At 47.8% G+C, this 23,779-nt stretch overlaps 1 long non-coding RNA gene across 1 annotated transcript; it reads right to left on the bottom strand.

The window, feature by feature from the left end:
* Positions 1-238: 238 nt before the first annotated feature.
* On the bottom strand, positions 239-22,573 carry LOC105716947 (uncharacterized). The gene is made up of 4 exons (XR_001107401.3): positions 22,499-22,573; positions 17,890-17,947; positions 6,684-6,800; positions 239-2,156 (listed from the first exon to the last, which is right to left on the bottom strand). It is a non-coding gene; the product is annotated as an uncharacterized LOC105716947 (long non-coding RNA).
* Positions 22,574-23,779: the final 1,206 nt, after the last annotated feature.

Raw genomic sequence — 23,779 nt, 5'->3', positions numbered from 1 at the left:
CCTCCTGAGTAGCTGGGACTACAGGCACGCGCCACTGTGCCCAGCTGTTTTTTTTTTTTTTTTTGAGACAGAATCTTGCTCTGTCGCCCAGGCTGGAGTGCAGTAGCATGATCACAGCTCACTGAAGCCTCAACTTCCCAGGCTCGAGTGATCCTCCCCTCCTTAGCCTCTGGAGGAGCTAGGAGCACAGGCACATGCCACCACACTTGGCTAATTTTATTATGTTTTTATTTTTGTAGAGACAGGGTTTCCTTATGTTGCCCAGGCAAGGCTGGTCTCAAACTCCTGGGTTTAAGGGATCCTCTGTCTCAGCCTCCCTAACTGTTGGGATTATAGGCATGAGCCACCACGTCTGGCCTCTTGCTGGTTTCTTGACACCAACCCAACTGAAATATTCAGCCCTTAGCCATAAAAATTGTCTCTTGAGCTTGCCATGGTGATCAAGCCACTCCAAGACTCACTGTTCATCTGTGATCCTGCTGTCTTCCAGATCAAATACACCTTTCAGCCTGTAAAGCCACCACCTGTTTGCCTATTGGTGACCTGAAGAAACTGCAGTGGCTCCTTGTTGCTTATCAGATACAATTTGAACTTTTTGGGCTATTTTCCAGGGCCCTCCCACATGTTTCAAGCTCTTATTATTACCCAACAGCATCCCTTCCTGTCCCCAGCACACAAGTGTTTGTAATGTAACTCTCTACATCTGAACAAGAGCGAAGACCTCTTTAAGGTAATCATTTTGATGTTTATAGTTAATTTATTCAACAAACATTTACTGAATAACTGCTAGGTGCCAGGCATCGTGACAGGTACTAAGTTTTGATGGTGACAGTCACTAGGACAAACATGCCTGCTCCGGGGGAGCCCATCAGCTAGCAGGGAGGACAGACACTAATGATGAAAATATAATGTGTTGGCCGTATGCAGTGGCTCATACCTGTATTTCTAGCATTTTGGGAGGCCGAGAGGGGTGGATTGCTTGAGGTCAGAAATTTGAGACCAGCCTGGGCAACATGGTGAAATCCTGTCTCTACTAAAAATATAAAACTTAGGCCGGGCATGGTGGCTCATGCCTGTAATCCCAGCACTTTGGGAGGCTGAGGTGGGCAGATCATGTGAGGTCAGAAGTTTAAGACCAGCCTGACCAACATGGTGAAACCCCGTTGCTACAAAAATACAAAAATTAGCTGGGCGTGATGGTGGGCACCTGTAATCCCAGCTACTCGTGAGGCTGAGGCAGGAGAATCGCTTGAACCCAGGAGGTAGAGGTTGCAGTGAGCTGAGATCGAGCCACTGAACTCCAGCCTGGGTGACAGAGAGAGACTCCATATCAAAAAAAAAAAAAACCACAAAAATTAGCCAGGTGTGGTGGTGCATACCTGTAGTCCCAGCTATTCAGGAGGATGAGGCAGGAGAATCACTTGAATCCGGGAGGCAGAGGCTGCAGTGAGCCTAGATCATGACACTGTACTCTAGACTGGGTGACAGAGTGAGACTCCATCAAAAAAATTCATTACTTATTAATAAAATAGAATGTGGTGAGTTGTCAAATGGGACAATTGTGGGGTTCCTGACAGTCCTGTGGAGCTGCATTTCTACTGTGGCCTCACAAATTTTTTTTTCCTGCCTGGGTTCTTCACAGAGCAGAGTGTGCCTTGCTGGAAGAGAACAGAGACGGCTCCAGGAGGATGGGCCCGTGGCAAGACTAAAGGGCGCCAGCCCCCAGTCTGTTCTTGCCACCTCAGGTGAGGTCTCCCTCTTCCCAAATTCAGTGTCCTCTGGAAGTGACTCAGGAAGCAGGGACAGAATTAAGCACCTACAAATTCCATGTAAAAGCAAACCCTTTGGATGATGAAATTATGAAGGGCTGCAAAAAGCACTTCACAATTTCACCGTGTTAGGAAATATTAGCTCCCGCCCTCCCCAGAAAGCAGCTTTTTCTGTCTTCTTGGGTGTGATCTCTTCTGTTGTGACTAAATCGCCCATGACAGGTGGTGCTCCCATGTTTTTGAAGCTTGTCCATGAATGAAGGCTCTAACCCCTCGTGCAGTTGTTTGATGTTGAGTCAGTGTTTAACTATAACTGGCAGAAAAGTCTTCCAAGTGTCTCACCAAGACGAGATGCTGCAAATTCCACCCTCTTGCGTGTCTACCACCCTTTGCAGAATGGAGAAACCAAGGAAAAGTTATGAAGTATACTCTACTAAAAACTCCTATAAAACTGATATAAGTAAAAAGCCACTGGATCTGATGACCTTCACTCTGTCAACATCCCGTATGGACAATTTTTAGAGGGTGTGATAGTCAGGGGCAAGAAGACAGAGGGCTTAGACATGCTTGGGTGCTCTCCAAGGGCCCCTTCCTGAGTGGGATTTCTCCCCACTTGGTGCCTTTGTCACCAAGGCACATGGGGCTGAGGGTACCATTCCTGGTCATGGAACTGGGAAGGATCCCAAGAAGGCTGGGGTAGAGGGAGGATGTACATATGCGGCACAGCAGTAAAGCGTTCCTTTTTAGGTGTGCTGGGAAAAATGAAACTGACTTGATCTCTAAAGGGAGAAAGGCATTTGAGAAAGAAAATTTTCTTTCTTTTTTTTTGTTTGAGATGGTGTCTTGCTCTGTCACCCAGGCTGGAGTGCAGTGGTGTGATCTCAGCTCACTGCAACCTCTGCCTCCTGGATTCAAGGGATTCTCCTGCCTCAGCCTCCCAAGTAACTGAGATTATAGGCTCATGCCACCACACCCAGCTAATTTTTTTGTACTTTTAGTAGAGATGGGGTTTTGCCATGTTGGCCAGGCTAATCTCAAACTCCTGACTTCAGGTGAGCTGCACGCCTCAGCCCCCCAAAGTGTTGGTATTATAGGCATGAACCATGGTGCCCAGCCAAGAAAGAAAATTTTCAAAGGCTGCTGCCTAAAGTTTGTGGAAGTTTCCTAAATCAAAGGGCAAATCCCTACATGGAAAAGAGTCCTTTCCTCTCTCCCTCTCTTTTGTTTTTCTTTCTTCCCTCCCTCCCTTCCCTCCTTCTTTCCTCTTGCTTTCTTTCCTCCAGAGTCTAAAACAATGAGTCCCTGCAGAAGGATGTCTTTGTTCCTGCTGGAGTCCACAGCCTGGAACACCCTTCCCCTTTTCTCTTCCAGGTACAATCTTACCATCCTTTTAGCTAAAATCTAAAGTCCCTTATGCTACCTTTCCCATCCAGATAAGCTCTGGCTGAACTCTCCTTTCTCCGAATTTCCCATTTAAATCCACTAAATTATGTGGCTTGATATGATTACATCATGTCTCATGTTCTCCAGCTGTGTAACGTAGTACATGAGTCTTGTCTCCCCAACCAGGTTGTAAACGTCTAGAGAGCAGAGCCCAGGCCTTACATCTGGGAGTCCCTCAGAACACTGAGCACAGGGCTGGGTGTGTAACAGGCCTTTATTGAAACCTTCATTTGCCTTTCGCTTCTCGTTAAACATCAGAGAATTCATACTGGAGAGAACATTTATAAGTGTAATAAGTGTGCATAAGCCTTTATTGGGGTGGAGTGGAGTAATCATATTCTACAACATCAGAGAATTCCTACTGGAAAGGAACCCTGTATCTGGCTATGGGAGAGCCCTCAGGGGGAATTTGGAGGCTTGGAAGGTACACCTTACCCAATACCATGGAACTCAATGATTTGAATGTCATGACTATGGGGAAACCTTCACTCAAGATGAGATCCAACATCAGCAAGCACCTTAGAGAGGTGAAACTATGAATCTAAAGAATGTGAGATGGCTGGGCATGGTGGTGCATGCCTGTAATCCCAACACTTTGAGAGGCCAAAGTGGGCAGATTACTTGAGCTCAGGAGTTTGAGATCAGCCTGAGAAACATAGTGGGACCCCATCTCTACAAAGAATAATAAAAAAAAAAAAAAGCAGTGCATGGTGGTGTGTGCCTGTGGTCCCAGCTACTTGGGAGGCTGAGGTAGGAGATCACTTGAGCCCAGGAGGTCAAGGGTCAAGGCTTCAATGAGCCATGATCGCACCACAGCACTCCAGCCAGGGCGACAGAGCAAGACTCTGTCTCAAAAAAAATGTGAGAAAGCCTCCTCTAAGATCTTCACCAACTAACACCAGAGAATCCACCTGACAGCAAAGAACAGTGCTAGATGCTGGGGATACAATGGGGTGCAAAGCAGACACAAGTCCTGCCTTTGTGAAGCTTGTCTCTAGATCCATTTCCCAAAGTGACTGATACTTGGAGAGGAAGCATTATAGACCATGAGTACAATTGAAATATTACAGGCCAGAGATGGTGCCTCATGCCTGCAGGTCTAGCACTTTGGGAGGCTGAGATGGGAGGATTGCTTAAGGCTAGGAGTTCTAGACTAGCCTGGGCAACATGGTAAGTCCCCGTCAGAAAGAAAGAAAGAGAGAGAGAGAGAGAAAAAAAAGAAAGAAATATTACAAAACTTTGGCCAGATGTGGTGGCTCACACCTATAATCCCAGCACTTTGGGAGGCCGAGGTAGGCAGATCACTTGAGGTCAGGAGTTCAAGACCAGCCTGGCCAATATGGTGAAACCCTGTCTCTACCAAAAATACAAAAATTAGCCAGCTGTGGTGGCATGCGCATGTAATCCCAGCTATTTCGGGTGGCTGAGGCATGAGAATCACTTGAACCTGGGAGGCGGAAGTTGCAGTGAGCTGAAATTGCACCACTGCACTCCAGCCTGGGCAACAGAGGGAGACCCTGTTTCAAAAAAAATTAAGAAAATAAAAGAAATGTTATCTGGCTGGGCACGGTGGCTCATGCCTGTAATCCCAGCACTTTGGGAGGCCAGATGGGCAGATTACCTGAGGTCGAGAGTTCGAGACCAGCCCAACCAACATGGAGAAACCCTGTCTCTACTAAAAATACAAAATTAGCCAGGTATGGTGGTGCATGACTGTAATCCCAGCTGCTTGGGAGGCTGAGGCAAGAGAATCGCCTGAACCCAGGAGGCAGAGGTTGTGGTGAGCTGAGATCACACCATTGCACTGCAGCCTGGGACACAAGAGCAAAACTCCGTCTCAAAAAAAAAAAAAAAGAAGAAGAAGAAGAAATATTACAAAACTTTGATAAGGGCCTTTTTCTTTTTTGAACCTGAAGCACTTCCATGTCTGATTTCCTCTGTCCCTGTGTCTTAGTAGAGAAGAGAAGGGACAGTTGACCCAATGCATGTTACTGGTGGACAGGTGGAGCTGGAGGGGCTGCATCTCCAGTCCAGGGCAGGCTGGTAGGCAGGGTAAGAACTCTAGTCCGTGGGGACCTTTATTTGATGAGCTGAGGACCATGCCAGGTGCTAAGGGAGACCAAAGGTGAAAAGGGAGGTCCTAGCCCCTCACGTAGCTTACAGTCCAGTGAGGAAATGAGCAGCTCCTTGAACTACAGGAGTTGCTTTAAATGGAATGGACATAAAACACAGTGGAGGCACAGGAAAAGGAGGCCTAAGTCCCTCTGGGGGAAGTAGGAAAGGCTTCACAGAGGAGGTATTGTTTGAGCTGAGATGTAAAGGATGAGGAGTTTGCCAGATAAACAAGTAAGGAGAGGGTGTTCCAGGTGGAAGAAACAGCACAGGCAAAGGCATGGAAGTAAGAAAGGGCATGGCCAGTTAAGGATGTTGGAGGAGTTCCACATGCAAAGCCCCAGGGGAGTGGGTGGGGAGACAGGCTAGCCAGGCGGCTAGGCCAGGGCCAGATAGCATAAGGCTCTCGAGTGCTTTGCAAAGCAGTTCAGATTTCCCTGTAAGCAATGGGGAACCAAATTCATTTCCTACAGCCGCTATAACAAACTACCATAAATGAAGTGGCTTAAAACAACCCCAATCCATTACCTTCCAGTTCTGGGCTAAAGTCAACCTGCGGGCAGGTTTTAAGCCACTTCTAGGGCCACTCGCATTTCTTGGCTCCTGTCCTTCCACCTTCAAAGCCAGCAGTCACATCACTCTAACCACTGCTTCCCTAGTCACAGCTCTGAAGCTCTGGCCTCCCTCTTCTAGGGACTCTTGTGGTTACATTGGGCCCACCCGATAATCCAGGATAATCGCTGCAGCCCAAGATCTTTAACTTAATCACATCTGCAAAGTCCCTTTTGTCATGTAAAGTAACATATTCACCGGTTCCAGAGATTAGGATATGGACATCCTTGGGGGCCATTCTTCTGCTCATCACAGAAGCCACTGACGAATTCTGAGCAGGAGCGTGGCGTGACTGAATTGGGGTGTTAGGTTAAAAGAGAAGGTTTAGAAATCCAACTACCTGGGTTCAGGCCATTTAAGAGCTATGTGACCTTGTATCATTGACTTTTTTTTTTTTTTTTTTGAGACAAAGTCTTGCTCTGTCACCCAGGCTGGAGTGCAGTGGTGTGATCTTGGCTCGCTGCAACCTCTGCCGCCCGGGTTCAAGCAATTCTCCTGCCTCAACCTCCCAAGTAGCTGGGATTACAGGCGCATGCCACCACACCCAGCTAATTTTTGTACTTTTTTAGTAGAGACAGGGTTGCACCATGTTGGCCAGGTTGGTTTCAAACTCCTGCCCTCATGATCTGCCTGCCTTGGCCCTCCAAAGTGCTGGGATTACAGCATGAGCCATCACGCCCGGCTGTATCATTGACTTTTTAATTTCTCTGTACCTCGGTTTCCATACTGTAAAATAAGGATACCTACCTTAAAGGGTAGTCGAAAGGATTATATGGGATAACAGAGGTCAAACACTTAGGACAGCAAAAATTACTCAATAAATTAGGAGCGTCTTGGTCCTCAGTAAGTGCTAAGAACGATGACCTGGTCAGAAAAAGACACGCATAATTAATGCCATTTATAACAGAACGTAGCTTCCCTAGTGGGCCCATCAGCTAGATAGGGAGGGAGGTATCCAAGTTCTAGGGGATTCTCTGGCACACAGAAAGGCCACAGCCCCTCTGAATGGCCACACTGCTCAGTGCAACACATCTGCTTCCTCTCTCTCTCTCTCTCTCTCTCTCTTCCTCCCTCCCTCTCAAGAGATGGAGTCTCAGGCTGGGTGCAGTGGCTCAAGCCTGTAATCCTAGCACTTTGGGAGGCCGGGGTGGGTGAATCACCTGAGGTCAGGAGATTGAGACCAGACTGGCCAACATGGTAAAACCCTGTCTCTACTAAAAATACAAAAAATTAGTTGGGCATGGTGGTAGGTGCCTGTAATCCCAGCTACTCAGGAGGCAATGGTGTGATCACAGTTCACTACAGCCTCCATCTTCCAGGCTCAGTTGAACCCGGGAGGCAGAGGTTGCAGTGAGCTGAGATTGTGCCATTGCACTTTAGCCTAGGCAACAAGAGCGAAACTCCAGCTCAAAAAAAAAAGAGATGGAGTCTCACTTTGTCACCCATGCTGGAGTGCAGTGGTGTGATCGTAGCTCACTACAGCCTCCATCTTCCAGGCTCAGTTGATCGTCTTACCTCAGCCTCCAGAGTAGCTGGGACTACAGGTGCATGCTACCATGCTGGCTATTTTTTTGGTAACTTTTGTAGATTTTTTTTTTGTAGGGATAGGGCCTTGCTATGTTGCCCAGGCTGTTCTCAAACTCCTGGACTCAAGCAATCTTCCTGCCTTAGCCTCCCAAAGTGCTAGGATTACAGGCATGAGCGTTGTGCCTGGACCCCTACTTCTCTGTTGGCATAGACAAAGTTCAGAAGCTGCTCATCTGTTCCCACTTTATGGTGGGATTCTGTCTGGGTGTTGGATAACATTAAAGAGTAGATGATATTTTGTTTTAGGCTTTCTTTCTTGAGGTCTCTGAAATAACTGTAATTTGACATGGAGGACAGTTAAAGACTTGGCAACATCTTACCAGTACCCAGTGCTTATCAGAGTCAGCGGGCACCTGGTTTGGGATCCCTTGCTTCCCTGATATATTATACCTCCTCTCTCTCCATTTCCTAGTACTCATGAACCTGAAGCTAGCAGAGTGTCTTTCTCTCTCCTGTTGATTTTTTTCCTCTGGAGAACTCCCAAGGAGTAGATATGGATCTCCCAGTAGTGGACCTGCAAGAAAGTGTAGTAGGCTGTTCTTCTTTTTTTGAGACAGAGTCTTTCTATCACCCAGGCTGGAGTGCACTGGCATGATCTCAGCTCACTGCAACCTCTGCCTCCTGGGTTCAAGTGATTCTTCTGTCTCAGCCTCCCAAGTAGTTGGGACTATAGGTGCGTGCCACCACGCCTGGCTAATTTTTAAAATTTGTAGTAAAGACAGGGTTTCACCATGTTGGCCAGGCTGGTCTTGCACTCCTGATCTCAGGTGATCCACCCACCTAAACCTCCCAGTGCTGGGATTGCAGGCATGAGCCACCACGCCCAGCTGTAGGCTGTTCTTTTTGTGTTTTTTTTGGTTTGGTTTGGTTTTGACACAGGGTCTCATTCTGTCACCCAGGCTGGAGTGCAGTGGCACAATCTTGGCTCACTACAACCTCCACCTCCCAGGCTCAAGGAATCCTCCCACCTCAGTCTCCCAAGTAGCCTGGACTATAAGTGTCACCAGGCTGGCTATTTATTTTTTTTTTTTAATTTTTTTGTAGAGATGGGGTCTTGTCATGTTCCCCAGACTGGTCTTGAACTTCTGGGCTCAAGCAATTCATTGCCTCAGCCTCCCAAAGTGCAGGGATTGCAGGCATGAACCACTTCGCCCAGCCATTAGGCTGATTAGGCTGTTCTTACATTGCTATAAAGAAATATCTGGCCAGGCGCGGTGGCTCATGCCTGTAATCCCAGCACTTTGGGAGGCCGAGGCGGGTGGATCACGAGGTCAAGAGATCGAGACCATCCTGGTCAACATGGTGAAACCCCGTCTCTACTAAAAATACAAAAAATTAGCTGGGCATGGTGGCGCGCGCCTGTAGTCCCAGCTACTCGGGAGGCTGAGGCAGGAGAATTGCCTGAACCCAGGAGGTGGAGGTTGCAGTGAGCCGAGATCGCGCCATTGCACTCCAGCCTGGGTAACAAGAGTGAAACTCCGTCTTGAAAAAAAAAAAAAAAAAAAGAAATACTTGAGACTGGATAACATATAAAGAAAAGAGTTTAATTGGTTCACAGTTCTGCAGGCTGTACAGGAAGCATGGCAACAGCATCTGTTCCTCTTCTAGGGAGGCCTCAGGGAGCTTTTACTCATTGTAGAAGGTGGAGTGGGAGCAGGCACGTCACATGGCATAAGAGCAAGGCAGCAAGTGATGGGGCGGGGGTACCACATACTTTGAAACAACCAGATCGAGAGAACTCACTCACTATGGCAAGGACAGCACCAAGCCATGAGGGATCTGCTCCCATGACCCCAATACCTCCCATCAGGCTCCACTTCCAATACTGGAATTATATCTGAACGTGAGATTTGGAGAGGACATCTAAACTATATCAGTAAGGTTTCCAGATAAAACACAGAACACCTTGTTAAATTTGAATTTCAGATAAACAGTGAATAATTTTAGTACAGGTTGAGTATCCCTTATCCAAATGCTTAGAACCAGAAGTGTTTTGGATTTCAGATTATTTTGTTAGGGATACTTAGCCTGTATAAATATGTCCCAAATATTACTATACGTTGAGTACTACTTTGTTAACCAGATTATTTGATTAACAAGAACACTCCATTCCCTAACTTCACCAAATAATACTTTACTGTATGTTCTCTGATGTAATCTATAAGGGAGATTGTTATTCAAGTCCGGAAAGTTCCAGTACCTTCTTACAGATGACTTTAGAGTAACACAGGTAAGAGAAGGAAGGGATAGGGGAGAGGCCTAAGGTCAGAAGAGTGGGACTGTTCCTTCTTATTTCATAACACAGATCCTTCTGCTGCCCGGCGCTGAGATTTAGATAGGTTTAGCTCCTGCTCTAGATCTCACCTGCCCCTTTGCCCCTTTATTAATGGACAGCATCATGCTTCCCCCTACCATGACCTAAGGACGACCAGGAGACCCATTCTGCTTAAGTGCATTGAGGTTTTGTTGTTGTTTAAAAAACAGGTGTTGCCCAGGTGCCATGGCTCATGCCTGTAATCCCAACACATTGGGAAGCCGAGGTGGGAGAATTGCTTGAGCCCACAGAGTTCAAGACTAGCCTGGGCAACACAGTGAGACCACCATCTCTACAGAAAATTTTAAAATTCATTTGAGGTCAGAAGTTCGAGACCAGCCTGGCCAACAGGGTAAAACCCCAACTCTACTAAAAAAATACAAAAATTAGCTGGGTGTCATGGTACATGCCTGTAGTCCCAGCTACTCAGCAGGCTCAGGCAGGAAAATTGCTTGAATCCAGGAGATGGAAGTTGCAGTCAGTCAAGATCGTGGCACTGTACTCCAGCCTTGGTGACAGAGCAAGACTCTGTCTCAAAAAGAAAAAAAAAAGAAAATAGAAAGAAAAAAAAAGAAAAGAAAATTTAAAAATTACCCAGACATGGTGGCATAGGCCTGTAGTCCCAGCTACTCAGGAGGCTGAAGCAGGAGGATCACTTGAGCCTGGGAGGTCGAAGCTACAGTGAACTGTGATTGCGCCACTGTACTCCAGCCTGAGTGTCAGAGCACGACTCTGTCTAAAATAAAGTAAAAAATAAATAAAGCTGCTATACAATACATGTTCTATATTGCTGCCTTTGATATTTGACTAGAATAATGATGATGACTCTCCCATCTACCAGATGTGAATACAAAGTCTGTCTTTGGATTGGTGCATATATAATAATTTGTAGTTATCACTGCTATGATTAACTCTGCAAGGCCAGACACTATTGGCACTAAATTTGCTAAAGGCTTTTGGAGCAACCTCCATCCCATGTGATTGCCCCAATCTAAGAAAACTCCTTTTTTTACTTCCCTCAAGTCTTTGTTCTAAATTTCCCTTCTTGGTCCGCTGGGGCAGATGCCTGATGTCTTGCCCTGTCTCTAGCGAAGGCTCAGCCAATCAGGGCCTCGCCATACAGTATCAAGGGTATTTCCAGGCCATTTTCCACTGCAGCATATTGTTCAGCCTGGTGCTCTCAGGTGGAGTTTGGGTTTTCTTTCTTTCTTTTTGACAGAGTCTCGCTTTGTTGACCAGGCTAGAGTGCAGTGGCATAATCTTGGCTCACTGCAAACTCTGCCTCCCAGGTTCAAGCGATTCTTGTGCCTCAGCCTCCTGAGTAGCTGGGACTACAGGCACGAACCACCACGCCTGGCTCATTTTTATATTTTTAGTAGAGATGGGGGTTTCACCATGTTGGCCAGGCTGGTCTTGAACTCCTGGCCTCAAGTGATCCACTTGCCTTGGCCTCCCAAAGTGCTGAGATTATAGGCATGAGCCATCGCACCTGGCTGAGTTTTCAACATCAAAGTTGTGTGGGCATCTTATGGTGGCGATTTCTGCACTCACTTCATTTAAGCGTCGTTTCCGAGACTTTAGATAATGCAAAAGATTTTAACAGTTTATGATGCCCTAATGGAACTCTGGATTTTATCCTTGTGTAAGTGAACTAACCCAGCCAGCTAAAGGCAGCAGGCCCAGCAGACTGGCCACAGGACACCAGTTCAGTCCTCAGGTGCGCAAGGATTGTCTGTGTCTGCTCGCGCCCACATTTTCTTTTTAGGAAAAGGTGGCCCTCAGGGGCCAGGGGAATTAATGACTTAATGCCTACAATCTCTAGGAACAACTTTCTCCAGATAAGGTCTCATTATCTTTAATTGTTATTATTATTGTTATTAACCCAACTCCTATGAAAAGCTGCCACAGCTTTGTTAATGACCTCAAGTAAGGGGTTTAATTAATACTTCCTCTGAGTGCTGAGGCCTCAGGCACCATGTTACCGCCCCCACACCCAGGCTCCACCTCCTCTGAGCTCCGCCCATAGGTCCTCTCCATCCTCAGATCCTTCCATTCCCTACTTGAGCTGCTACAACGTTTTCACATCTGCCAACCATTCCCCTTCCCATTCTAGCCCCTTGGCTTTCCCTCCCCCAAAATCTCACCCACCCCTCACATACTTCCATTTGAACTTCCCTTCTCTTTTCCACAGTTACCTAGTCCCCCCAAACAGTTCTCAAGAGCTAAGTCTTTGGGAGATCATGAGAGCAAAGAGTGGGTCCCCTGAGCCCCACATTTCCCCCTTGCAAGCCCCCCTTCCCTGCACTGCTTCCCAGCACTTCCATGTCTCCAAGAGAGCTGCAGGGATTTTTCCTCAGGTGGTGAGGCCAGTTGGGTTGGTTGGCTGGTTTAGGGTTACAGAGCTTGGCACTAACTCCCAGGCCCGTGCAGCTGCCTACTTTAATTAATTAATTCCAATTTTTTTAAAAAAACATCTCAATTGGACCTCAGTGCATGCCTCTGGGGCATATGTCACATCAATTATAGACAACAATTAAGCTTGCTGCCTAAAAGGATCTGTGAATCTCTTTAAAGACTCAAATGCAATTCGGGCCTCACTGCCTTAGATCCTTAGTCACTCTATTGGAGACAGAGCTTGAGGCAGAACCCCCAAAGGATGAATTGGGCTGCAACAGCCTGCTCTGAGATAGGAGGATAGGAGGCTATTCTCTGGCTGCAGGTCTTTGCCCACATTCCCTAACCCCAGAGTTCCTTTCCACCTTTGCTTAGGTATCCAGGAAGCCAAGCTACTGCAGGTGGATGGTGGCCTCACTTCTCTGGGATGAGACCAATTTCCCTCAAATTCAGAAGTCTACCTCTTTATTGTCCTACCTGACCCTCCTGCGTGGATAAGGATGAATATCAGGCCCTCTAATGATACGATGGGTATTGAGTTGACGTATCCTTTTTCCAGCAGTAGAGATGGTATATACAGGATATAAGTTTTCATCCCAGTGATTTGAATTAGGGAAATGGTTGAAGATGTTGCTCGAGGGCAGAGATGATTTCTTTTCTTTTTTTTTTTTTTTTTTTTTTTTTTTTGAGACGGAGTTTCGCTCTTGATACCCAGGGTGGAGCGCAATGGCGCGATCTCGGCTCACCGCAATCTCCGCTTCCTGGGTTCAGGCAATTCTCCTGCCTCAGCCTCCTGAGTAGCTGGGATTACAGGCATGCGCCACTGTGCCCAGCTAATTTTTTGTATTAGTAGAGACGGGGTTTCACCATGTTGACCAGGATGGTCTCGATCTCTTGACCTCGTGATCCACCCACCTCGGCCTCCCAAAGTGCTGGGATTACAGGCTTGAGCCACCGCGCCCGGCCTCTTTTCTTTTTTTAAGACGGCGTTTCACTCTTGTTTTCCAGGCTGGAGTGCAATGAAGCAATCTTGGCTCACTGCAACTTCCGCCTCCTGGGTTCAAGCAATTCTTCTGCCTCAGTCTCCTGAGTAGCTGGGACTATAGGTGCAAGCCACCATGCCTGGCTAATTTTTATTTAGAGACAGGAGTTCAAGTGATCCACCTGCCTCAGCCTCCCAAAGTGCTGGGATTATAGGCGTGAGCCACTGCACATGGCCTAGAGATGATTTCTTAATAGTCCATTTCCATTCGTGTTACACTTGGTAGCCGCTCAGGGAAGGTTTACGGATTGTTGAAGACAAGGAGAGGAAAGAGTTTGCATGCAGTTACAAATATTTTTCCATGTGCAAAGCAAGTAGGCAGAGATGGAACTGGCCCAAAACCTTAGTCTTACTAACATTGCTCTCTACTCAACTGGAATTTAAAAAATATTAGTAGACCAGGTAAACATGCCTTTCCTTATCTATTTAACTCAGTTATTTATTGCGTATGTGAGTTGACACTAAATCGCTTTGTCCTTTTATGTTTGCCAGAATCGTGGCTGTTCATTTGAGTCCACACTTTCAGAGGGCAGAGACCACGTCTGCTTGATTTGCTTTGTATGGTATCCAGCAAAGGGCTGCAGTATGGTGTCATAGAGAAGGCCTGGACTTGGACCTTGGAGACCTACGTTTTAGTTCTGGCTATGTGGCCCTTAAAATCCAGACTGCATTTTTATTTGCTGTTAAAAAAACAAAACAAAAAAACAGCGAGGGTCCAGGTGCAGTGGCTCACTCATGCCTGTAATCCTAGCACTTTGGGAGGCTGAGGCAGGCAGATCGCTTGAGCCTAGGAATTTGAGACCAGCCTGGGCAACATGGCAAAACTCTGTCTCTACTAAAAATATAAAAAAACTGAAGGGGGAGGACCTTCCTGAACCTGGGGAGGTCGAGTCTGCAGTGAGCTGTGATCGTGTCACTGGACTCCAGTCTGGGAAACAGTGAGACCCCATCTCACAAAAAAAAAAAAAAAAAGCAAGGAGCCATATCTTCCAGTACTTTGGGAGGTTGAGGCAGAAGGACAGCTTGAGCTAGGAGTTGGAGATCAGTCTGGTCAACATAGTAAGACCTCATCTGTACTAAAAATAAAAGTAATTAGTCAGATGTGGTGGTGTGTGCCTGTAGTTGCAGCTACTTGGGAGGCTAAGGTGGGATCACTTGAGCCCAAAAGGTCAAGGCTGCAGTGAGCTATGATCATGCCACTGCATTCCAGCTCGAGTAACAGAGCAAGACCCTGTGTCAAAAAAAGAAAAAAAAAACAAACCAAACAAACACTGGAAAACAGTGGGAACAATATTTCTGTCCTTCCTCCCTCTCAGGATTGAGAGAAGGATTAAATGAAGTCATGTAGGAAGAAAGATGCATAGAAATTGCCACATAAATATGGTTTTTTAACACTATAAAATGCATTTTTTTTTTTTGAGACAGAGTTTAGCTCTTGTTGCCCAGGCTGGAGTGCAATGGTGCGATCCGGCTCACCTGCAACCTCGGTTTCCTGGGTTCAAGTGATTCTCCTGCCTCAGCATCCCGACTAGCTGGGATTACAGGCATGCACCACCACACCTGCCTAATTTTGTATTTTTAGTAGAGACAGGGTTTCTCCATGTTGGTCAGGCTGGTCTCAAACTCCCAGCCTCAGGTGATCCACCTGCCTCGGTCTCCCAAAGTGTTGGGATTACAGGTGTGAGCCACTGCGCCCGGCCTAAAATGCATTTTGATGTCAACACCAGAGTAATCAAAATTCAAATTCTGTGTTATTTCAAATAGAGAAGCTGATGTACAGAGACCAGAGCTGCTGGCTGCAGTCCAGGATCCTGGATTCGCTGCAATGCCCGCTGTCAGGACATGGGGGCAGTATTAGGGTAGAAGAAAGCTCTAGCTAAAACTATACTTTAGACCTAAGTGACACTGCCAATAGCCTCCTTATCACTATAGCTGCACTCATATTATCTGGCCTCTTAGTACGTACTCTTGTTCTTCTAGGCATCCTGACATTTCTTATTTAATCAATTTATTTATTTATTTTTTTTTGAGGCAGAGTTTTGTTCTTGTTGCCCAGGCTGGAGTACAGTGGCACGATCTCAGCTCACTGCAACCTCTGCCTCCCGGATTCAAGCGATTCTCCTGTCTCAGTCTCCCAAGGTAGCTGGAATTACAGGTGCCTGCCACCACGCCTGGCTAATTTTTTGTATTTTTAGTAGAGACGGGGTTTTACCATGTTGGCCACGCTGGTCTCGAACTCCTGACCTCAGGTGATCCACCCACCTCGGCCTCCCAAAGTGCTGGGATTACAGGTGTGAGCCACCATGCCTGGCTCTGGCATTTATTTTAACTATTCATTAAAATTCAAGTAGAGCTGGTGGGAGGTGGAGGGGGCACAGAGTGAAGGTTCCCATGGCCCATATCCCTTTAAGAATGAACATATACATACACTTGTGCATGCCTGTATGTACATATACAAGCCCTGTGATGAAAAGCCAAAAATCCAGCTGAGCTGTCTCTAGATAATGGCAGTTAAAGATATGAGAAAAAGTGAGCAAAAACTGGGAATCTAGGACAACTTTATTCATTCTGTAAAAGAGGCAGTTTCCCATAGGAAGGGCTTAGGGATGTCCATTGGATAGTAATTCTTAGGAAAGGAATGAAATTGCAATGTATTAATGAACATAATCAAGTGTCTAGAGTACAATCCTGGGTATTAGATCTGGAAGACCCTAACAGCCATATAATCTCCCCCCACCATTTTTTTGAGATGGAGTCTCACCGTGTCACCCAGCCTCCAGGCTGGAGTACAGTGGCATGATCTTGGCTCACTGCAACCTCCACCTCCCACCAGGTTTAGGCAATTCTCCTGCCTCAGCTGCCTCAGAGTAGCTGGGACGACAGACATGGGCCACCATGCTTGGCTAATTTTTGTATTTTTAGTAGAGATGGGGTTTCACCATGTTGGCCAGCTGGTCTTGAACTCCTGACCTCAGGTCATCCACCTGCCTTGGCCTCCCAAAATCCTGGGATTACGGGCATGAGCTGCTGCACCCGGCCAATCCCCCCCTTTTTATAAAGCCTAAATGGTGAAATGATTGAGCAAAGGTCAAGTATGAGAACCTAGGAGGCCATGACCAGGGCTCTGGCTCCAAGTCTGGTGCTGTAGGATGGGATATTAGTTAATGGGCAAGTAAGGAGCCATGGCCACAGTCCCTATCTAAGTACAGATGGTAAAAACTATTATTCAATGGCGGTACACCCCTAGGAATTTAGGGAGTGAGGAAATGCAATGAGCAGGGAGCTTATATCAAGTCATCTTGTTCACTTGACCAGGAATCAGGTATCTCTGCTGCTGTTTAAATTAAATGTGTGAAGGTTTCAAGAATTCTCAACATGTACAAACTTTTAAATAATAATTTTAAGTTAAAAAACAGGTTCTGGGCAGGGCACGGTGGCTCACACCTGTAATCCCAGCAGTTTGGGAGGCCTAGGTGGGCAGATCACCTGAGGTTGGGAGTTTGAGACCAGCCTGACCAACATGGTGAAACCCTGTCTTTACAAAATTAGGGCTGGGCGCGGTGGCTCACACCTGTAATCCCAGCACTTTGGGAGGCCGAGGCGGGTGGATCAGAGATCGAGACCATCCTGGTCAACATGGTGAAACCCCGTCTCTACTAAAAATACAAAAAATTAGCTGGGCATGGTGGCATGTGCCTGTAATCCCAGCTACTCAGGAAGCTGAGGCAGGAGAATTGCCTGAACCCAGGAGGCGGAGGTTGCGGTGAGCCGAGATCGCGCCATTGCACTCCAGCCTGGGTAACAAGAGCGAAACTCCGTCTCAAAAAAAAAAAAATACAAAATTAGGTGTGGTGGCGTATGCCTGTAATCCCAGCTATTCAGGAGGCTGAGGCAGAAGAATTGTTTGAACCCAGGAGGTAGAGGTTGCAGTGAGGCAAGATTGCGTCATTGCACTCCAGCCTGGGTAACAAGAGTGAAACTCTGTCTCAAAAAAAATAAAAAATAAATAAAAAGGTTCTGGCCAGGTGCAGTGGCTCACACCTATAATCCCAGTACTTTGGGAGGCTAAGACCAACAGATTGCTTGAGCTCTGGAGTTCAAAACCAGCATGGCCAACATGGCAAAACTCCATTTCTACAAAAAAATTACAAAAATTAGTTAGGCATAGTGGCATGCACCTGTGGTCCCAGCTACTCATGAGGCTGAGGTGGGAAGACTGCATGAGCCCAGGAGGTTGAGACTGTAGTGAGCCATGATAGTGCCTCTGCACTCCAGCATGGGTGACAGAGGGAGACCCCATCTCAAAAAACAAGAAACAGGTTCTGCTGCTTTCTTGCCACTGCCTTAATGAATAAAAGTTAGTAAAGAACTATCCAAGGATACGAAACCAGGATGACAGAAGCCTGATCTTCCAATCAGGTCAGATGTGGGAGCTAAATGTTGTCTGCAATGACTGCAGTGTCAGCAGCTGAACAAGGGAGGCAATGGAACTAGCTCTCTTGTGATCTGTCAAGTGGTAACACTGGTTGGCAGCCCTCTCCCTGGGACTGATGTGTGAGGGGGAAGAGGTAAAGGAGGGCAGGCAGAGGAAATGGAATCTCCAAAAGGGATCTTACCAGCCCTGAGGCCCAAGAGCCTCCAAAGCAGCAGATCACAGGGACAAGTCCCAGGCTTCTGGGGAGAGAAAGAAAGAAGAAAAAAAAAATTAAATAAAGGAGATGCAGAAGTAGAACTGAATATTAGAATTATTCTCTGTCACATGCTAAGGGCACCTGTTTTCACTCCATGGGAATAAATGGCAGATTCTCAGAGTGGGCCTGCCAAATCCTCTGAAAGACCAGCAGGCTGGGAGTCAGGGAACATGGGCTTGCTTTGGTTCCATTGTTTACTGGGCTGAGTGACTTTGCCTGAGCCATTAAACATTCCTTGGCCTGAATTTCCTTCACTGGGAATAATACCTGTCCTGTCTGCCTTGGAGGGTTGTTGGAAGATCTGATGATATATGGACATAAGGCCTGCCACAGTGGCTCATGCCTGTAATCCCAGCACTTTGGGAGGCTGAGGTGGGCAGATCGTCTGAGGTCAGGAGCTCAAGACCAGCCTGACCAACATGGTCAACCCCTGTCTCTATTAAAAATACAAAAATTAGCTGGGCGTGGCCATACGCATCTGTAATCCCAGCTAGTCGGAGGCTGAGGCAGGAGAATTGTTTGAACCAGGGAGGCAGAGGTTAAAGTGAGCTGAGATCACGCCACTGCACTGCAACAAGAGGGTGACAAGATCGAGACTTTGTCTCACACACACAAAAAAGAATTAGTGAACATAACCTCCCTGCAAAAACCATAAAGCACTCTTCACATGGAAGATCATATTATTACTATTGTAGTTACTAGGATCCCTTCAGAGAGTTGGCCTGTGGGTGGAGAGTCACAGACACTGGAAAAGCCACCTCGTTCATTAGCCATCACTCTGCACACCCCTCTTCCAAGCTGGATAGCTCTGACTAGTAGAGGGTGGGGAATGGATCAAATGTCTAAGAAGGCAAAACAAGACATCGACCTCAGTGAGACATCCCAGACTCACCAGCCCCTATGGATGCCATGTTTTTTCTCACATTGAATCTGTCTTTCCTTTTATTACTTATGCTTATTTCCTTCTGTTCTACCTAAAGATTTTTCTCTCTACCTGCTGAAATATGATATTGTTTTTAGTGTTTATCCACTGAAAAAAACTCATTATTGAAAAACATGACCCAAAGTTGCCAAAATTATCCCTGGAGTCCAGAGTCCAAGTGTAACAGAAGTCAAGCATCTGTTTTTGGAAGGGGCCAAGGACAGAGTCAGCTCTTAGACCCCTTTGCTTATAAAGTTTCAATCTTTTCCCTAACCTTGTCCCAGACTCAGGTCGTCTTACTCTCTGCAGGATTTTAGGTCATGGGAGTGGGGTGCTTGTTGGAGTCTATTTTGTGTTGCTGTAACAGAATACCACAGACTGGGTAATTTTAAAAGAATAGAAATTTATTTCTTGCAGTTCTGGAGGCTGGAAATCCAATATCAAGGTGCCCTCATCTGGTGTGGGTGTTCTTGCTGCATCATCCCCTAGCAGAAGGCAGGAGGGCAAAAGAGTGCATGAGAGAGCAACAGAGCAAAGGGGTCCAAACTTGATTCTATAATAAGCCCACTTTTGGCTGGAGGGAAGTGGCGGGAAAGAAAAAAAAAATGGAAAAAAAAATAAGCCCACTTTTGAGATAACTAACCCACTGTTTATTTTTTTCATTTCATTTTTTTTTTTTTTTTGAGAGAGAGAGACTCACTCTGTCACCGAGGCTGGAGTGCCATGGTGCTACCTTGGCTCACTGCAACCTTCACCTCCCAGGTTCAAGCAGTTCTTATGCCTTAGCCTCCTGAGTAGCTAGAATAACAGGTGCATGCCACCATGCCCAGCTAATTTTTTTTTTGTTGTTGTTGTTATTTTTAGTAGAGATGGGGTTTCACCATGTTGGCCAGGCTGGTCTCAAACTCCTGGCCTCAAGTGATCTGCCTGCCTCGGCCTCCCAAAGTGCTGGGATTACAGGCATGAGCCACTGCGTCCAGCCTGGAGATAACTAACCCACTGTTTATGATATTAATCCATTCATGAGGGCAGAGCCCTCATGACCTAATAACCTCTTATTAGGCCCCAGCCTCCAACACTTTTGCATTGGGATTAAGTTTCCAACATGTGAACTTTGGGGTACACATTTAAACCATAGCAGTGCTATTCTAGGGAAAAGTAGCTGCATGTGTATTGAAAATGTCAGCCAGGTACGGAGGCTCACACCTGTAATACCATCACTTTGGGAGGTTGAGGTAGAAGGACTGCTTGAGCCCAAGAGTTTGAGACCAGCCTGGACAACATACAGAGACCTTGTCTCTACAAAACATAAAAATGATCCAGGTAAGGCAGCACACTCCTGTAGTCCCAGCTACTCCAGAGGCTGAGGTGGGAGGCTCATGTGAGCATGGCAGAGGAGGCTGCAGTGAGCCATGATCATGCTACTGCACTCCAGCCTGGGTAATATAGTGAGACCTTGTCTCAAAAAATTAAAGAAAAAAAAAGAAAATTTTTTTGTGCTATTGGGGTCAGCCTTAGCGCAAGAACATGAGTTAAGTGTGTTTTTAATAATGGAAGGAGCTCCAATTAAGATAGGATTTGGACAACTTCGGGGAAGTTTGGTTTACGGTGGAAAAGGGCACCCTGACTTCAGAGTTGCTGTCTTGGGTCTTTTCCATCCCAGGCCTTCACCTTGCCAGGTTCATTTCCTCTCCCTGTACCCTAAGCACTTTCAATTTCGGACACTCTCTCTTGGCTCTGAACTCGGATAAATGCTACCTTGTTAGCTAATAGTACCAATGATTATATTAATGAGTAATAGCTAATTAGTCATAATACTGTAATACAATGGAGGCTTCCTTTACCTCAGCAGCTCTAGGTCTCAAGTACACACATCCCCTTCCCTATTCCTGGCCACAGGACTGGTGAGGCTCTAAATCTGTTTTTCTGAGCACCCTGGCAATCTCTAAACTGTTCCGGTTGTTAACGGTCCCATTCATATGGCGAATGACCACTGCTGCTTCTATGCTGCCAATCTGATTTCTGTCTTCCGTCACTCCCACTGCCCTCCAGGAACAAGGAGGTCAACACTCGTCAAGTTTTTATCCAAAGTCTCTTTTACTTCCAAATCTCACGTCGACCCACTTTTCTACTTTGGCCCCTTTCTTCACTTTACCTTTCCCCCATCCTTACCCGCGCCTATTTCGTGGAACCCCACAGCACCCCCTGCTACAGCACCCCCTGCTACAGCCCCCCGCACTGTTCGCTTGGGCTTCCTTTCAGCAACCACGCCACCCGACCCATAGAGAAGGCCGCGCATGCGCAGCTCTCGCCTTTACCTGGGCGTCCGGGAGTGGGCGGAGTGGGAGAGGGCGGGGGTGGCGCGGAGAGCCGGCGGTTATCTGGGCGGCGGAGCGCTCACAATGTGGCAGGAGGCCGAAAAGGTGCGCCCGGGCCGGCCCGAGGGCTGCGCATGCGCGCCGCAGCTCCCAGTGGCCGGGATGCCGAGGGGGCGGGCGGAGGGAGGTGTCGGGATCCCTGTTGGGCGGGGGGGCCGGCGAGGGAAGGGATCGCGCGCGCGCGCGGGTGCGCGCGTCCTCGCTGTCGCTCCCCTCCCTCCCTGCCCCCTCCGGCACACACATCCACACACGCACACCCCCTCCCCTGCCGCCCGCCCTGCGCTGCCCGCCCCGCCGGCCCCGCTCGCCGTCGCGCGCTCGGAAGGGAGTCGCGAGACGTCGGAGCGACGGCCACGTAGCGCTGCGGCGGCGACGGCAGCAACCGAGGCCGGGTCTGAGGAGCGGCCCTGAGGACAGACGTTGGGCAGGGGGGAGGGGCCGGCCCAGCCGGCGGTTGTGACTCGAGCGCCGCGGCTGCAGGCCCCCGCCGCAGGGATGGACCGCCGAGGCGGCGGCCGGGGCGGCGGAGGCGGAGGCGGCCGGCCCGGGTGAGTAAGGGCCCCTTCCCCCACGCACTCGCCACCGCAGCGGCGGCGCCCCCGGCAGCCCTTCCTCTCCGCCGCCCGCCGGGCCAGCCCGGGCTCCGGGGCCGGCGTAACCCTTCGCCGAGGCAGCTGCGTGCGCTAGGCCGGAGCAGCCCCCATCCGGCGGGGAGGCCCCGGGCACTGCGCTCCTCGGGCACCTAGTTTGGGCCGGGGGCGCCCGGTTCCTGGCCTTTCGCGCCCTCCCTCCCGGACCCAGGCTTGGCTGCAGTTTTGCAGCGGATCCGCTCGCCCCGAGGCCTGAGGGGAGGTTGGGTCGGCACGGGTTAGCGGGCCGAGAGGAGGTTTGCACCGGTCCTCCTGCGAGCGTTCTCCTGCCCTGCAGCTGGTGGCTTGCACCCACTGCCTCCTCCGCTCTGCGGTTGCACCCAAACCTCCAAACCCCGGGAGTATTGTGCCGCCAGCATCTAAAATGCATCTGATGTACACCCGCCACCGGCAGCCCCACGCTCACCCCAGTGGGTAATGCAGACCTTTCTCCACCCCCACCTCCTCATCCCCTCCAATCAGGCTCTGCTGAAGATTCTTAGATCCGAGACACCAAAGGTAGTGACACCCCCGTTACATCTCAACGTAACATGTTCATTGTCCGGGGATGTCTCCCGTAGAAATGATAAATGCCCCTGCCTCACCTCGAAGTCTGTCTTCAGGATTCGAGACCTTCTCTGAAAAGGTCCAGCTTTGATCACATCTAGTGCATCCCTCCCCCACAACACACAGACACACTCATACACTCACTTCCTGATTGCGGAGCAGCCCCTGTCACCGCGGATCCATTGTCAGAAATGGCTTGTGCCAATCAAAGGAATGTGTTTGTGCCTTTGGAGAAGGGTACTTTCCACATCCACGTTGTCGGGGTGTTCCTGCGTGAGTCTGTCTTTGCCCCCAGATTGTCCCCGTGTTCATGCATCATTATCATAGTGTTTCTCTTATATGCATCTCCCGTGGACCCTCAGGAACACCTGAGAATGCTTTTTTCCCAGTTAATTAGATATGGTGTGTGCGGGTTTCACCTATTTTGTTGTAATGTTTGGCATCTATGATGAAGGCATAGTGTATTTGTAGGATAGTATTCAGGAAAGAATGTGGTTTTTTTGTTTGTTTGTTTTGTTTTTCCATAGGATGGCCAGGCCCGTATTGTTCTGGGAATGGCAACTAGCACATGCTTTGTTGACAACATGTGTGTGCTTAGGGACTGAGGAGCTGCTGTTGCTGGGATGTGTGGTGTCTGAGCTGAATACAGGTGATGTTGCCGAGTGGAGCTGCTTTGTGCGTGGGGCTTGACACTGATTGTCAGTGGTGGCAGGCAGCTTGGTTGTTTATATCAGGACCGTCCACAGTATTCAGATAGATACTATCTTTAGTATAATTTTGTTTAAACTATTCACTAAGTTTTAGTGATCCTGGAACTGTCTTCTTCAGGGGTTGGTAATCTTTGTTTGGAGTCATGGAAGGCTTTAGAGCCGTCTTCTCCATTAAGTAGACACATAATTTTGTATGCCACTAAGTCAACTTGAAGCTGGTCCTGGGACTTCAGGTTAAGATCTATGTTATGCAAAAGTGAAAGGAACCTGAGTTGTGTGTTTTGTTTAGTTGGTTAGTTTTTTTTAAAAGGATTAGAGTTGTCTGGCCCTGAGCAATAAACAGCAAAGTAGCTTATGCATGTAACCTCGTGTTTTGTTCTTTGGATAGGATAAATTAGGTATTTGTAAATTATTGCCTTGTCTTCCTGTAAAAAGGAAATATATGTGAGAGTCTTTCAGAAAAAGTTAAAACTAGAGTCAAAATAATTTTTTCGACTTGATCAATTGGTAATGTATGTTCCTGGAACCAGATTCTAAATGTAGCCAATTTCAACAGCAAAGTCCAAGGTCTTTTTTATAATGCCTATACTGAATCTTTATGTGTTGGCT

This window comes from Aotus nancymaae, unplaced genomic scaffold (genome assembly GCF_030222135.1).
Source record: "Aotus nancymaae isolate 86718 unplaced genomic scaffold, 86718_ANA_hifiasm-v0.15.2.pri h1tg000072l, whole genome shotgun sequence".
In the NCBI taxonomy this organism is placed as follows: Eukaryota; Metazoa; Chordata; class Mammalia; order Primates; family Aotidae; genus Aotus; species Aotus nancymaae.
This window is presented reverse-complemented; position numbering and strand designations above follow the sequence as displayed.